The sequence below is a fragment of the Gorilla gorilla genome, chromosome 4 (genome assembly GCF_029281585.2).
Source record: "Gorilla gorilla gorilla isolate KB3781 chromosome 4, NHGRI_mGorGor1-v2.1_pri, whole genome shotgun sequence".
In the NCBI taxonomy this organism is placed as follows: Eukaryota; Metazoa; Chordata; class Mammalia; order Primates; family Hominidae; genus Gorilla; species Gorilla gorilla.
The window spans coordinates 116,563,163-116,577,911 of NC_073228.2; the positions used below are offsets into that span (position 1 = coordinate 116,563,163).

General features: G+C 38.4%; 1 protein-coding gene across 3 annotated transcripts in view; it reads left to right on the forward strand.

The window, feature by feature from the left end:
* The window catches only part of APC (APC regulator of WNT signaling pathway), a 139,709-nt gene that overhangs the window by 15,293 nt on the left and 109,667 nt on the right, over positions 1-14,749 (forward strand). The gene's annotated exons all lie outside the window — the stretch shown is intronic.

A 14,749-nucleotide genomic window follows, 5' to 3' on the forward strand; every position in this document is an offset into this window, starting at 1 on the left:
TTCCATGCCTTCTCTGGGTGTACCAACCTCCAGGAACCTCCACGTGTTCAGCTATATGGAAGCTGTCTGAACCCTGTCCTCTTGGCTTTTTATGGAGGCCTCATTGCATAGGTATGATTGACAACCATGTAGAAATGTGATTGGACAAAAAGTGCATGATCTAAGCCCAGCAAGGCCTGTCTGTTCTGACTTTTCTTGGCCTCTCTGTGTAGCATTTCTTCTTTGATATGGGGACAGGACCCTCTCTGGAATGAGGGTTTTTGACCCAAAACCAGGTTAGAATCATGCCTTGGGTAGGTAAAAGGAGGACAGGAGAAGGCTAGAGAGAGAGATTCTGTTCCTGAGGCCTGAAGTGCCTCAACATTATTTAAAAAAAAAAAAAAGAGGACTATAATAAGCATTATAGTAGTGAAGAGCCAGGAACTGGCTGGGCGTGGTGTCTCACGCCTGTAATCCCAGCACTTTGGGATCGCTTGAGCTCAGGAGTTTGAGACCAGCCTGGGCAACATGGAGAGGCCCTGCCTCTACAAAAAATAAAAAAATTAGTTGGGCATGGTGGTGCAGCCTTGTGGTGCCAGCTACTCAGAAGGCTGAGATGGGAAAATTGCTTGAGCCTGTGAGGCGGAGGTTGCAGTGAGCCAAGATTATGCCACTGCACTCCAGCCTGGGGTGACAGAGTCAGACCCCATCTCAAAAAAAAAAGAAAAAGATCCAGAAACTGTGGATGAAAACATATATATATGTATTTCACACTGTGCTAAACCTGTTGTGGTATTCAGGTTTTCTTTTGTGGGAGGGGAAAACATGAAGAGAATAGTAGTTCAAAAATTTAAACATCTGTCATGGTCCCATAGGAATAATGTGTTGACTAGAATGATGATGTCCCAGCCCTGCCCACAAAAAACCATTTAATTTATATGCTGTAGTAACTGCCATTACTACCATGTGTAACATTGAATAATGCTATTTCTAGAGGAAAATGAATTCAAAGTTTGAAATTGGGATGTCAGGAACATTTCATCTCCTTTTATTGCTCTAGTATAAGAGTTTTCGTCCTTACCTTACCATTACTGCCCCCACTGCTACTCTTTGCCAAGCAATTAAAGTGGGAATTCCCTGCTTCTAAGCTACTGGGAGGGCTCTGATTTTGGGGGGGGTCCAGGGTTTAATGATTAGAAATGAGAACAGAATTCAGATGAAAAAAAGAGCAGAGTTTCAGGAAGTCAGAGGATAAGGAGCTATCTGGGGAATAGTCTGATCTTTTAACGGCTCCCTTTCCCTAATCCTAAAGCAAGCACAGAATATTTTTAGAGCTTTATGATCTCTTATTGTTAGTAAAGATGAAAAAATAAATCAGAAGTGAGCAGGCTATCCTATGCTTGTTATTTTTTCACATGTATTTTTAACAGTATACATACTCTTCATCCACTCAACAAATAATTGCTACTAGATACCTGGGACGGTGCTTGTATAGTTATGAAGAAGAAAAAGCTTGTTGTTCAGAAGCTCATAGTCTAATGGAGAGAAATAGGTATTAGTTGAGTTGGTACTTTGGGAGTGTGGAGAAAAAAGCACCTGGCTGCTTAGGATAGGTATAGACAGCTTCACAGAATTGGGCCTTGAAGTATAAGAGGTAGTTCATTCATATTCTGCAGCTATTTGGGTACCTACTTTGGACCAGGCGCAATACTAGAATACATTTGAGAATACAATTATGACATACAAGAGTCTTGTCCTCAAACAGCTTTTAGTGAGAAAGAGCAATATATACGTAATCCCAAGTGTGTGGTAAATGAGATAGTTGGTAAGCACAGGGATCCGTGGAAGCATTGGGGTGGGGGTAGGGGCAGATCTAACTCTGGAAGGAGGACTTAGGGAAGGCTTTTGGGAGAGGTCATCTAAATTGGGTCCTGTAAATGGGTCCACATTATCTAGGTGAAAAAGCAGATGTAAGAACCTTCCAGTAAATGAAATGGTATAGTGATTTGGTGGTGAGTGCACAGAATTCCAAATGGTTGGAGTGTAGCTAGAGTAGGTGAGTGGCGGTGGGTAAGGATGGAGGAGTGTGAAGGGCCAAGGCCATAAAGGACCTTACATGTAGTGCTAATGAGCTTAGACTTTTACTTTATCACTGTTTGGGTGCTTTGAAAGGTAGAAAATACTAATCTTGAAGGGTCTTTCCAACAGCTGGCAATTACAGATTTTTATTTTATTTTAGAGACAGAGCTTGCTCTGTCACCCCAGGCTGAAGTGCAGTGGCACGGTCTTGGCTCACCGCAACCTCTGCCTCCTGGATTCAAGCCATTCTCCTGGCCTAGCCTCCCAAGTTACAGACACGTGCTACCACACCCAGCTAATTTGTATTTTTAGTAGAGACAGAGTTTCACTATGTTGGCCAGGCTGTTCTCAAACTCCTGACCTCAGGTGGTCCACCTGCCTTGGTCCCCAAAAGTGCTAGGATTACAGGCATGAGCCACTGCACCCAATCAGATTATTTTCTGTAAGTATAACTTACAGCAATTTTTTTTAAAGGTATTCCAGGCAATTGTTAAAGATTTAAACAGTAAGAGAGTGCCACTCAGTTCTGTTCCCCAGAGGAAGTCACTGTTGTTTCTTGAGTATTCAAGCAGCATATTCTTAATATCAGAATAGTGTTAGAAAGAAAACAGTTTCAAAAGGAGAAAGAGGGGCCGGGCACGGTGGCTCACGCCTCTAATCCCAGCATTTTGGGAGGCTGAGGTGGATGGATCTCTTGAGTCCAGGAGTTTCAGACCAGCCTGGGCAACATGGTGAAACCCCATCTCTACAAAAACATACAAAAAAAAAAAATAGTTGGGCTTGGTAGTGCAGGCCTGTAGTCCCAGGTACTCGGGAGGCTGAGTTGGGAGGATCACCTGAGCCCAGGAGGTTGAGTCTGCAGCAAGGTGTGATCATGCCACTGCATTCCAGCCTGGGCAACAGTGAGACCCTATCTCAAAAAAACCCAAAGCACCACATATCAAAAAAATTCCTTTACTATGGAATTCCCAAGTGTTTTGTTGAGAAAATCTAAGTATTTGAATTAAATAGCAGACCTTCTTCAGAAAAAGATTAGGAAAAAGCCCTTACCATAGTATATGAGGTACAGACTGGTTCAGGATCAAGATCCTTATTAATAGCCTGTGTCTGTTTGAAATGGGAGAGTTCCCTGACCCCCCGTGCAGGATGTGCAACAGGGGAGTGGCTCATCTGTTAAGGCCACCGTCCATGCTCAAACCCCGAGGGGGGGGCACACAGATGGGCAGGTGCAGAAGCCGGGGCAAGTGCCCCTGGGCTCCGGCCCCCTGGCAGCATCCAGGGGTGGGAGCCTGCAGCTCCCGAAGCCCAAGTGGGCATGTGTTACAGTGAGCCCCTTTAGCCTTTCAGACGACTTAAGTGTTAACCAGCTAAGTACCCTCCTGGTACCCTCTGGCATCCAGGAAGATTCAGGTTGTACACGGACTTGAAGGATGAATGCATGGGTTTTATCGAGTTGTGGAGGTGGCTCTCAGTGAGATGGATGGGGAGCTGGAAGGGGGATGGAGTGGGAAGGTGATCTTCCCCTGGAGTTTGGCTGTCCAGTAGCCAATTTCCTCTCTGACCATCCCCAGCCAAACTCCTCTTGGCATTCAGACATTCCTTTTCTTTTCTCTGCTGCGCTGTTTTGCCATTCTTCTGCTTCTCCATTTGTCTCCTTGTGGAGCAGGGGGTTTGGGGTTTTTATGGGCACAGGATAAGGGGGCATGGCAGACCAGAAGGCATCTTTTGGGTGCAAAAAAAGGAATGCCTGTTCCTATTTAGGGCTGCAGGTTTCCAGGCTTGGAGGTGGGGCCTTTGCTGGAGAGCTACCCTCTTCTACCCAGTATTTCCCTGTTTCCTGTCCGTATCATGTTGAGAGGGTATTTGAATGTGGAATGAAATTTATTCCAATTCTTAAACCTTACTGCTTGTATAAAAGGTGTACGACACTTAAGATAATTCACCTGACCTTGGAGTACTTGGGAGAGAAAGTTTAAAAAGACTTATAAAGTAAATATGAAGTTTCAGTTTTAAAACATTGATCTATTTTGAAAAAGGGAATTACATTTATTAGATTGTCCTGATTTTCTTTTCTCTCTTCTCTCTGAGAACATAATATTAAATAGGCATTATGAACGCCTTTATTAGGTGACTCATTCTCCTAGTGCTTAAAAATGAGTCTATAATATATATTAGATACTACTAGGTTGGTGCAAAAATAATTGCGGTTTTTGCCATTGAAAGTAATGGTAAAAACGCAATTACTTTTGCACCAACCTACTCTTAGGGGTAGTCAGGTGATCAAGAGGTTTCCAGTTTGATTGACATAGTCCAGTAATGCTAGATAGATTTTTTTTTTTTCATTTTACTTAATAGTAAGTTGGGACCCTTGCAAACACTTATCTTCGGACATTCAGAGTGAAATAATTTTATAGTCTATACTTTAAAAAATTCAGCATGTAGCAAGAGGAAGGAAAGACATTCAAAAAGGAAGAAGATGGTATAGCATTAGGCAATGCCATCTGCAGTTATTAAATATGATATTTTAAAAGCTTATATTTTCTCTTTCAAGGTAAGAATTTGGTAATATTGGTATAAGAACAAAAAAGTCTTTTGACCCAAGGCTTTGGTTTCACGTTCTAAATGCCATTACTATGCCCTGTATTTATTCTTTCATAAACACCCAATTTTGTTTTTAACATCAGTATTGAGATTTTTCTTATCAATTATGATGTATTTTAAGGGCTGATTTGTGTGTTATAAACTGATTTATCAGGTAATCTGGGCATTTTAGGACATTTTAAATATTAAATGAATGATCATTTTAATCTTGTTTTCTTGGGAAAAAGGCTTTAAAAAAATCATCCTATGTGCTACTCTTTCTTGAATCCACAGTGCATAAGCATTTGGTGCTGTTTTGGTGACCTTCAGTCACTAAGCTCCTCAGTGGTAAAATGATATCTTTATGAATACAGTTTGTATTGTAAAATTGTACTTTTGGGAGTGGTCTTGTAGCTGTTTTAGGTTTTAAGTAGAGGTCAAAGTATTAAAAAAATTGAAGAAGACATACTTAAATATACAGGCAAGCATAAAACCTTGTTTTAAACATTTAACTTAAAAAAAAAAAATCAGAACTTTATCCCCCCATAGGAAAGGATAGTTTAAAATGAGCATGTCCAACCCACAGCTTTGAATGCGGCCCAACACAAATTCATAAACTTTCTTAAAACATTATGAGATTTTTTTGCAATTTTTTTTTTTAAGCTCATCAGCTGTCGATAGTGTTATTGTGTTTTTTGTTGTTGTTGTTTTGAGACAGAGTCTCTCTCTGTTGCTCAGGCTGGAGTGCAGTGTTGTGATCTCAGCTCACTGCAGCCTCCACCTCCTGGGTTCAAGCGATTCCCCTGCCTCAACCTCCTGAGTAGCTGGGATTACAGGCGCCCACCACCATGCCCGCCTATTGTTTTTTTGTATTTTTAGTAGAGACTGGGTTTCACCATGCTGGCCAGGCTGCTCTTGAACTACTGACCTCAAGTGATCTGCCCACCTCAGCCTCCCAAAGTGCTGGGAATACAGGCGTGAGCCACCATGCCCGACCAGTGTATTTTATATGTGGCTCAAGACAATTCTTCTTCCAATGTTGCTCAGGGAAGCCAAAATATTGGACATCCCTGGAAAACACTGCATACCCTGAAATTGAAGTTTTAACAGATTAGGACATGTTAAGAATTTAGAAAAATAAAGTTCTTACGCACAGTTTTTTCTAAATCTTTTGTTAATTGAGTAAAATGGTTGCCAGAGGTGATTGTCTTTTTTTTGTTTTGTCAACATCATAGGATTTATAAACTTTTTTATAGAGTGTATGACTTAGTTTTTTTTTTTCCTGCAATCATATTTTCCAGTTGAAAAAGCTTTTGGCCATTACATTTAGCTATAAATTAGTAATAGTGTGCATATGATTTCTGATTATTTTTCCTCTTGAGCCAGAACTAGAAACTTGTCCTGTAATATTTGTGGATCTTGTTCTAATTATATATCCCTTTTTATTTGAAATACTTAGTATTTTCATTGCCTATATGGTGAATTCTGAGTTTTTTAACCTAACACACAATATTGAAATCTCTGCCCTGAAAAATTCCTAAACATCCTTGAAGTCTAGTTCTGTTACTACTCTCTCTCTGAAATCTTTTTTGATTACCTAGCTGGAAACGATCTAATCTCCCATTCTTTAACAGTACATTCCCTTATATTAAAACTTCTGCTGTAAATGTCTTAGTCCTCTTCTAGATTATAAATTCTCTTACTCACTATTGTATCATCTACATTCATACATTGAACAAAAAGCACCAAGCACTGTTATAGGTGCGAGGGAAACAGCAGTGCAGGAGAATCTTGGTTCTTGTCTTCATGGGATTTATATTCCACTTTGGAAAACAATGATGAGAGAGAAAGAAAATTAAATAAATACATAGATAGAGCTTTTCAGATCTCAAATGCTTAGAATGTGAAACTCCATGATGTGGTAGAAAGTTTGAGGATAGCACCAGTGCGTTGATAAGGTGATCATGGAAGGTGTGATCTTTGAAAATTTGACATTTATGCCAAAACCTGAATGACATGAAGGACTAGTCATTTGAAGATTTGGAAGCAGAATTTTTGAGGCTGAAGGAAAGGTAGTTCTAAGGCATAAGAAAGAGGTAGGTGAAGAAGGACAGGAGAAGTGATAAGAATCGGATCTAGATTATGCAGAGTTGTAAACCAAGGTAAAGAGTTTAAAATTTATTCTGATTACACTGGGAAGCCAATGAACAGTTTGAAGTTTTTAAGGGCTCATGTCATTACATTGGGTCTACCCAGGATAATCTCACGATTTTAAGGTCAGCTAACTAATAAACTTAATTTTATCTGCCAAGTTCCTTTTACCATATAATGTAGTATATTCACTAGAGTAACACCAGAGGGCAAGTCTTGAGGGCCTAAATGCTGCCAAATTTTGCATGCATAAGTTTTATTTAATCTAATATATATTTAATATCTTACAAGGGCAGTGAAACAGAACTAAGAGTAGCTGAGTTGTTGAGTCATCACAGTTTTTCTGATTTATTTTGCCTTTACTAATATGCCCACTCCTTGGCATTACCTCTTATTTGCCAATGCCCATACGATAACCCCAAACTCTGTTTCTCTTTAGTTATTTAACTAAATTAACATAAAGTTGTCTTCTGCATTTAAAGAAATTTTGTTCCAGATATTTTCCAGAGAGATCTGTATTTTCTCATGGATAAAAATTTATGGGTGGATTCATTGTAGATTCTAAAAGGACATTTTCAAATCTGTTTGAGTTTTCTTATTTTTACCTATTCTAATTATAATAAATCCATTCATTCAATAAATATTTATCAAGTACCTACTGCTGCAGAGCCAGTTACTATATAGTAAGCATCAGAATGATAACAGTTGAACAAGTAACTTCTTATGAGGGATGAGGCTTGAAAAAGTACAAGCTGCTCTGAAAGGTACCTTAGTGAAGGAAATTGCTGCTGAGACATGGAGGATGAGGCAATATAGTCAGCATTGGCTTTGAAGGCGGACTGCCATTTCACTGTTGGGTGAATTTGGATACTTTTTAAAATTTCTTTGAGCCTCAATTTTCCATGCATATGAGTAGTGATACCTTTATCTCTATAGAAGTTTTGTTAGGGTTAGATTAGATTGAATATGTGAAAATGCCTAATGTAATGTTTGCCACTGGTTTAGAAGCATATTTATCATGAAACTGATTAAGTTTAGTGAACCTAATTGCATGGCCCTTTCTAAGGCCCTTGCAGGAGCAGCCCTAGCAATCTTGAATTAATTTGTGTTTTTCTTAAGGACCCTCCCACCCACCTGCCCCTTTATTATAGGCTGCTAGTCACCACAAAATCTGAATCTGCCTTTGGCCACAGGTTAAGTGAGAAAGAAATGTTAATTTCTCTCTCCTCTAATGTTGTAACTTCAGTTAGTGTCCAACCTAGAAGTACTTAACTTAAAAAAAATGGAAAGAAATTATATATATTAGGTTGTAGGAATTTTATAAAATTCAGAAAAACTGAAATTCTTGTAATTCCTAGGGAGGAAACATGATATTTTATCTCTCTCTGCTTTTCTCTGTGTACATACGCAATTTATTTTTTAAAAGCTAGTTTATATCATATTAAACAGACAATATTCTGCATTTTCACATAATATATGGATTATATAATTATATATCATATAATTATATTTTACAACGTAATTTTAATCGTCTTATAAATGTGCCAAAAGTATAATTAACCAAGCTGTTGTTAGTAATCGTTGGGGTTTTTTCTAACATTTCAGTAGTATAAGTAATGCCGAATTACAAATCTTTGTAGAGGTATCTGTACATAGGATAATTTCTTTTAATTGGGCTTGCTTGGGTATAAGAATTGCCTTTGTCCATTTTCTGCTACTATAACAAAATAGCTGAGACTGGCTAATTTATAATGAACAGAAATTTATTGGTTCATACTTATAGGAGCTGAGACGTCCAAGAGCATGGCACCAGCATCTGGTGAGGGCCTTCTTATTGTGTCATCCCAAGGTGGAAGGAGGAAGGACAGGAGAGGGCCAGAGCAAGCAAGGGATCAAATTTGTAGCCTCAGGCTTTTTAATAAAACACATTAATCCATTACTGAGGGTGGAACGTGAATACCTCCCATGAGGCTGCAGCTCCCAACACTGTTGCATTGGGGATTAAATTTCTGACACAGGCTTTTGGGGGACATACTCAAATCACAGTAAACATTTTAAAGACTTACGTGTCCTCACTGACCCTACAATATTATTTAAAAATATCATTGCCTATTTTTATAGTACTCTTGTGTTTATTTCTATTTCTTTGATCATTTGATATACTAAAACATTCTTCTGGGTTTTTTTTGGTTTTGTTTTGTTTTTTTTAGACAGAATCTTGCTCTGTTGCCCAGGCTGCAGTGCAGTGGCGCGATCTCAGTTCACTGCAGCCTCTGCCTCCCAGGCTCAAGTGATTGTTGTGCCTCAGCATCCCGAGTATCTGGGACTAGAGGCATGTGCCACCTCGCCTGGCTAAGTTTTGTATTTTTAGTAGAGAAAGGGTTTCGCCATGTTGGCCAGGCTGGTCTCAAACTCCTGGCCTCAAGTGATCTGCCCACCTTGGCCTCCCAAAGTGCTGGGATTACAGGCATGAGCCATTGCACATGACCAGAACATTTTTCTATGTATTTATTAGTCCTTCATATTTTTTCTCATGTTAATTGCCAGTACTTATGCAAGATACCGGGAAAGCTTTTTGACAGGAAGAAGTAAGTTTCTTTCTCCTGTAAGCAAGTCCTGAGGCTGTATAACACTCCAAATTAAAAGGCTATTTCAAAATGGTTTCCCTCCTGTAGTGCAGTGGGAACTTCGAGAGCAGAATCTAAAGGAGTGCTTGGTGTTTCTTATCCCTGGCAGCACATACCAAAGCTTGGGCACTACCCACAGATTCTTTCTTGGTGTTTTAAAAGCTCCTCGGAGTACTAAAGGGATTCTGCAGTGTAACAACTAAGCTCAGAAACTTAGTCCCGTGGCTGCATCACAACATTTGTTTTTCCATTTACAGGGGCCAGAGTTTTAACTTAGAATATTCCATTTCCTCAGTAGAAGGTTATATTTTACAATAATATTATTTAACAATTGCTCTATTATTATTCCATGAGGGCATCTTAATTGAATGCCCTTTGTGGGTTAATTTAAAATCACTTCTTAAAATAATATTTAATGAACACCTATGTAGAAAACATTGTGATATACACCACGAGATATGAGACAGAATCAGGTGAGGGCTCTTCCCTTGGGATTTTAATAGTCAGGAATGGGATAAGAGGTGTATACACACAGGTACAAAACGTGTTTGTGCCATAAAAGATGTAGGAACAATGAAGGGAAGAGGAGATGAATTGATTCTAGGTGGGTTGCTGGATTACTTCATGGGGATTTATGTTTAAGCCAAACCATGATTTGGGCCAGTAGAGCAATTAATCATCCTTTACTTTAAAAAATTGTTTCAGTTTATAAAGCTTGTTCATAATACATAATGAGCCTTATTACAGCTCTGCAAGATAAGTCAGTTATTCCCATTTTATAGATGAAGGAGTAGTCAAGCCTTAGAAAAGTTAAATGACTTTTCCAGTGTTATCAAGCTACAAAGTGAAAGATTCAGAACTTGAACCTAAGTCTTCAATCTCCATATGCTGGAGCCTTCTAAAGTATCTCAGTAGAGTAGCAAAGAGCTATACGAGTAAGAAACTATAAGTTTTAGAAAGGGCTGATTAGTTAATGTTATTATTAGGATGCAAGTTCTGAAATAGTTGGAGATAAAGCTATAGTATGGTCGGCAGAATAATGGCTCCCTACAAATGTCTGCTTCCTAGTCCCCAGAATCTATGAATATGTTAGGTTATGTGACAAAAGGGAATTAAAATGGCTAATGAGGTAACTTAAAAATAGGAAGATCATCCTGGATTATTGAGGTGGGCCAAATGTAAGGGTCTTTAAAGAGGTTACTTAAGAGTGGAAGAGGGAGGCAGAAAAATGAGAGTCAGAGAAGGAGATTTGAGAAGGGGCAAGGTCAGTCCTGCAGAATGAGAAAGACTCAGTCCACCATTGCTTGCTCTGAAGATGGAAGTGAAGTGCTATGAACCATAAAATACAGTGGATCTGCAGAAGCCAGAAAGGATAAGGAAACAGATTCCCCCTTAGAGCCTCTAGAAAGAAGTGCAGCCCTGCAGACACCTTGTTTTTAGCCTAGTGAGACCCATTTTAGACTTCTGACCTACAAAACTGTAAGTTATCAAATTTGTGTTTTAAGACACTAAATTTGTGGTAATTTGTTTTGGCAGCCATAGGACATTTAATACGCTTAGGAAGTATTTTAGTGTAGGAAGACTAATTAACATGACCTCAGGGCACTCCATGACTAAACTCCAAACTGTCTCAGTTCCACTGTCAGCAGTAGAAAGACATGGAATGTTCTTGAGCAAAAGTGTGAAGAACTGTTTTGGTGTTTGCTGATTAGAGAGGATATTGGTGAGAGGAAAATTAATTAAGATTCTATTAGATGCTAGGAACACTTCTTTTGAGACTCACTCCTTGAGGTAACATAGAACATACTGGTAAGTCTTGCCCGTAGAAGACTATGAATATATCTCCCAGTCCTGTGTGGCTGCTGACGTCTGTAATCACAGCACCTTGCGAGGCCAAGGCAGGAGGATCACCTGAGGTCAGGAGTTCGAGGTTACAGGGAGCTGTGCTTATGCCACTGCACTCCAGCCTGGGTGACAGAGCAAGACCTCGTCCCTAAAAAAATGGGAGATGGTTAGGTGGATGGATAGACAGACAGACATATAGATAAAGATAGACACGTGAGTCAAGATCTCCCACTTAGTTTATACATCACTGAAAATCTCATTGCCATTGTAACATTTCACCTCATTCTCGTATCCCATGAAAAATACAGAACCAATTAGGCACACATCTAACTTATCTCTTCTTAGGCTTTTCCATCGTACCATAACTAACTATAAATCCAAACACTGAAAGGTTTCTAAATCTGAGCTTTATTTGATGCCTTAGTACCTGTAGAAGTTAAATTTATACTAGTAACTGTTTTTTCAATGCATAATTATTATTTTGAAAGAAAAAAAAAGCTTGTTGATATCTGTAGGCATAACTCTATTCTATGTCTAAGGTCTTCAGTAAAGAGAGACGATTAAGTTTATCAGTAAAGCACCAGAGTCAATTAAGGCGACTGAAAGCAGCATGAATTTTAACTCATTTTACACTAGTTAATATTGTCAATATTCTTCTTGTCAGTTTTTTAAACCACAAGTCTTAAATTAGGCCAAAAGTGTCTAGGTAAAAATGGAATGGAAAGGGTTTTCTTGTGGGTTTTTTTTTTGTTTTTTTGTTTTGTTTTGTTTTGTTTTGTTTTGTTTTTTGAGATAGAGTCTTGCTTTGTCACTGAGGCTGGAGTGCAGTGGTGTGATCTTGGCTCACTGCAGCCCCCACCTCCTAGGTCCAAGAGATTCTCATGCCTCAGCCTCCCAAGTAGCTGGGGAATGTAATATTTAAGACATTAAGAATCGTATTAATCCTATTTAGTCATTTTTTTTTGTAGCTGCAGAAGGTTCAGAAGGGTTTTTTAAGTTGAATTATATGTTCATATTTACAACATTTACATATGAAACCATTTACTAAAAGCAATGAAGCTGGTTATAACAAACACTGATACTGAAAATAAGAGATATGTTTGTCAGTGCGGTCTTTAAACAGTGTTACACAATTTATTTCTGTTTAATTTTGATCAGAAAATAATATATATCTTTTGAGACATGGTCTCTGTTGCGCAGGCTGGAGTACAGTGGCGAGATCTCGGCTCACTGCAACCTCTGCCTCCTGGGTTCAAGTGATCCTCCCACCTCAGCCTCTTGAGTAGCTAAGCCTCTTGAATAGCTAGGACCACAGGCGCGTGCCACCACAGCTGGCTAATGTTTTTGTATTCTTGGTAGAAATGAGGTTTCGCCATGTTACCCATGCTGGTCTCCAACTCCTGAGCTCAAGTGAACTGGCCACCTCGGCCTCCCAAATTCCTGGGATTATAGGCATGAGCCACTGCACCCTGCCCAGAAAATATTTTTAATGCATATATATATATATATATGTATATGTATATGTAGTGTAAATAACATCTTCAATCAAATAGAGATGGCAGGAGCTTTATTCTGAGCTATGTGCAAACTTGGTAACACAAGGTAATGCTTCAGTAATTTTCTATGTTGAAATTTGGCCCAATATACTTTGATTATATATCTATATTTAATTATAGTTTTAAAATAGCTAAGCAGTTTTAAAAATTTAAATTAAACTTTTGTGGAATCTCTAAAAATAAAAATATTACTGAGTAATTGGCAGCATAAAATATAAAATGTTTAACTTGGCTTTCTTTTAGATTTGAAGCATAGTGACTAATGAACATATAATGGTCATAGCTTTCTTTACAACTCTGTCATTTGAGTCACTGATGAATATCTATGATACATGCAGTAAAAATTTAGACAAACATTTTGGCTACAAACTGGTTTACTAAATAATAGCTTGAATCATAGTCTGAGTCAAGAGTAATAGGCTTACAATTGTGTCTTAGGGTACTAAGACGTTCTTTTGAGGACCTTTTAAAAGGTATTCTTTGTTTTGAAAGACTGTTTTCCTTCTGGAAGTTCTAGGCCTTATGAGAAATTACCTATTCTGAATTTGTCACAAAAACTGACTTGTAAATAAGTCCTGTGCAGTGAATCATGTGCTTTCAGTAAGAGGATTTTGAAAGCCTTTTGTAAAACGAAGTCATTCTCATAATAGAGTTATTTAGGATAGAATCAAATTGATTTACATGCTTTATTTATTTCAAATATGAAGAGAAATTGTTTCTAAATATATTTAAACTTTTAATAGAACAGTAGTATGCCATCAGTGTGGAAATAACTCACTTGTTAATTAAATAAATATTTAGGGTGTATTTGCTGTATATCAGGCATTGTAACACAGGGACTAATGAAAGAGAAAAAAAACAAAGCACGAAAGGACAGCAGAAATAGCTCCATAATCTCACTTTCCAGGGATAACCCCTACGGACATTTTGTTGTGTGTCTATTCCTTTTCTAATATATACATTTTTTAATCAAATGGAATTGCCTCAAATATGCTATTTAATAGCTTGCTTCTTTTCATACTATTTGAAAATTAAGAAACGATTATAATATGCTTCATTTAAAAACTTTAAGTTTAGGCCGGGCACAGTGCTTCACGCATGTAATCCCAGCACTTTGAGGGACCGAGGTGGGTGGATCACAAGGTCAGCAGATTGAGACCATCCTGGCCAGCATGGTGAAACCCCGTCTCTACTAAAAATACAAAATTTAGCTGGGCATCATGGCACGTGCCTGTAGTCCCAGCTACTTGGGAGGCTGAGGCAGGAGAATCGCTTGAACCCGGGAGGTGGAGGTTGCAGTGAGCGGAGATTGCACCACTGCACTCCAGCCTGGTGACAGAGCAAGACTCTATCTCAAAAAACAAACAAACAAAACTTGAAGTATAGTATCCTTTTAAATTTTAAATAGATAATAGAAACTGGTTCCCCCCCATTTGAACCAGAATTTAAGTTTAACTTTATATATTCTTGACAGTTTGGATTTTGTCCTTCAACCTCATAAAATTGGGAATTTAAGCATCACCTGGTTCGATTTAAATGCAATGTAGAATTTGCATTAAAATACTACATTAAAGCCTCAGATTTGTAGTAGCTAACAGCACTTCTATGTATGTGTCAGGGACTGCTCTAAATACTTCATATATATTAACTCCTCTATTCTGTAGTTCTGTTCCCGTTTTATACAGCAGGAAATTGAAACACTGAGAGGTTAAGTAACTAAAGTTGCAGAGCTAGAGTGACAGGAGTAAAGCTTCAACCCAGGCAACCCAGACTTCCAGAGTTCTGATCTCCACTACTAAGCTGCTAGCATAGCTTTTCTGGTAACTATTTTTAATTCAAATATTATTCGAGTGATCTATCTAACAAGTCATCACTCTGACGACTCAGTGACTTGTAATGTAAAATTATTCATTGTAATACATTTAATATTAT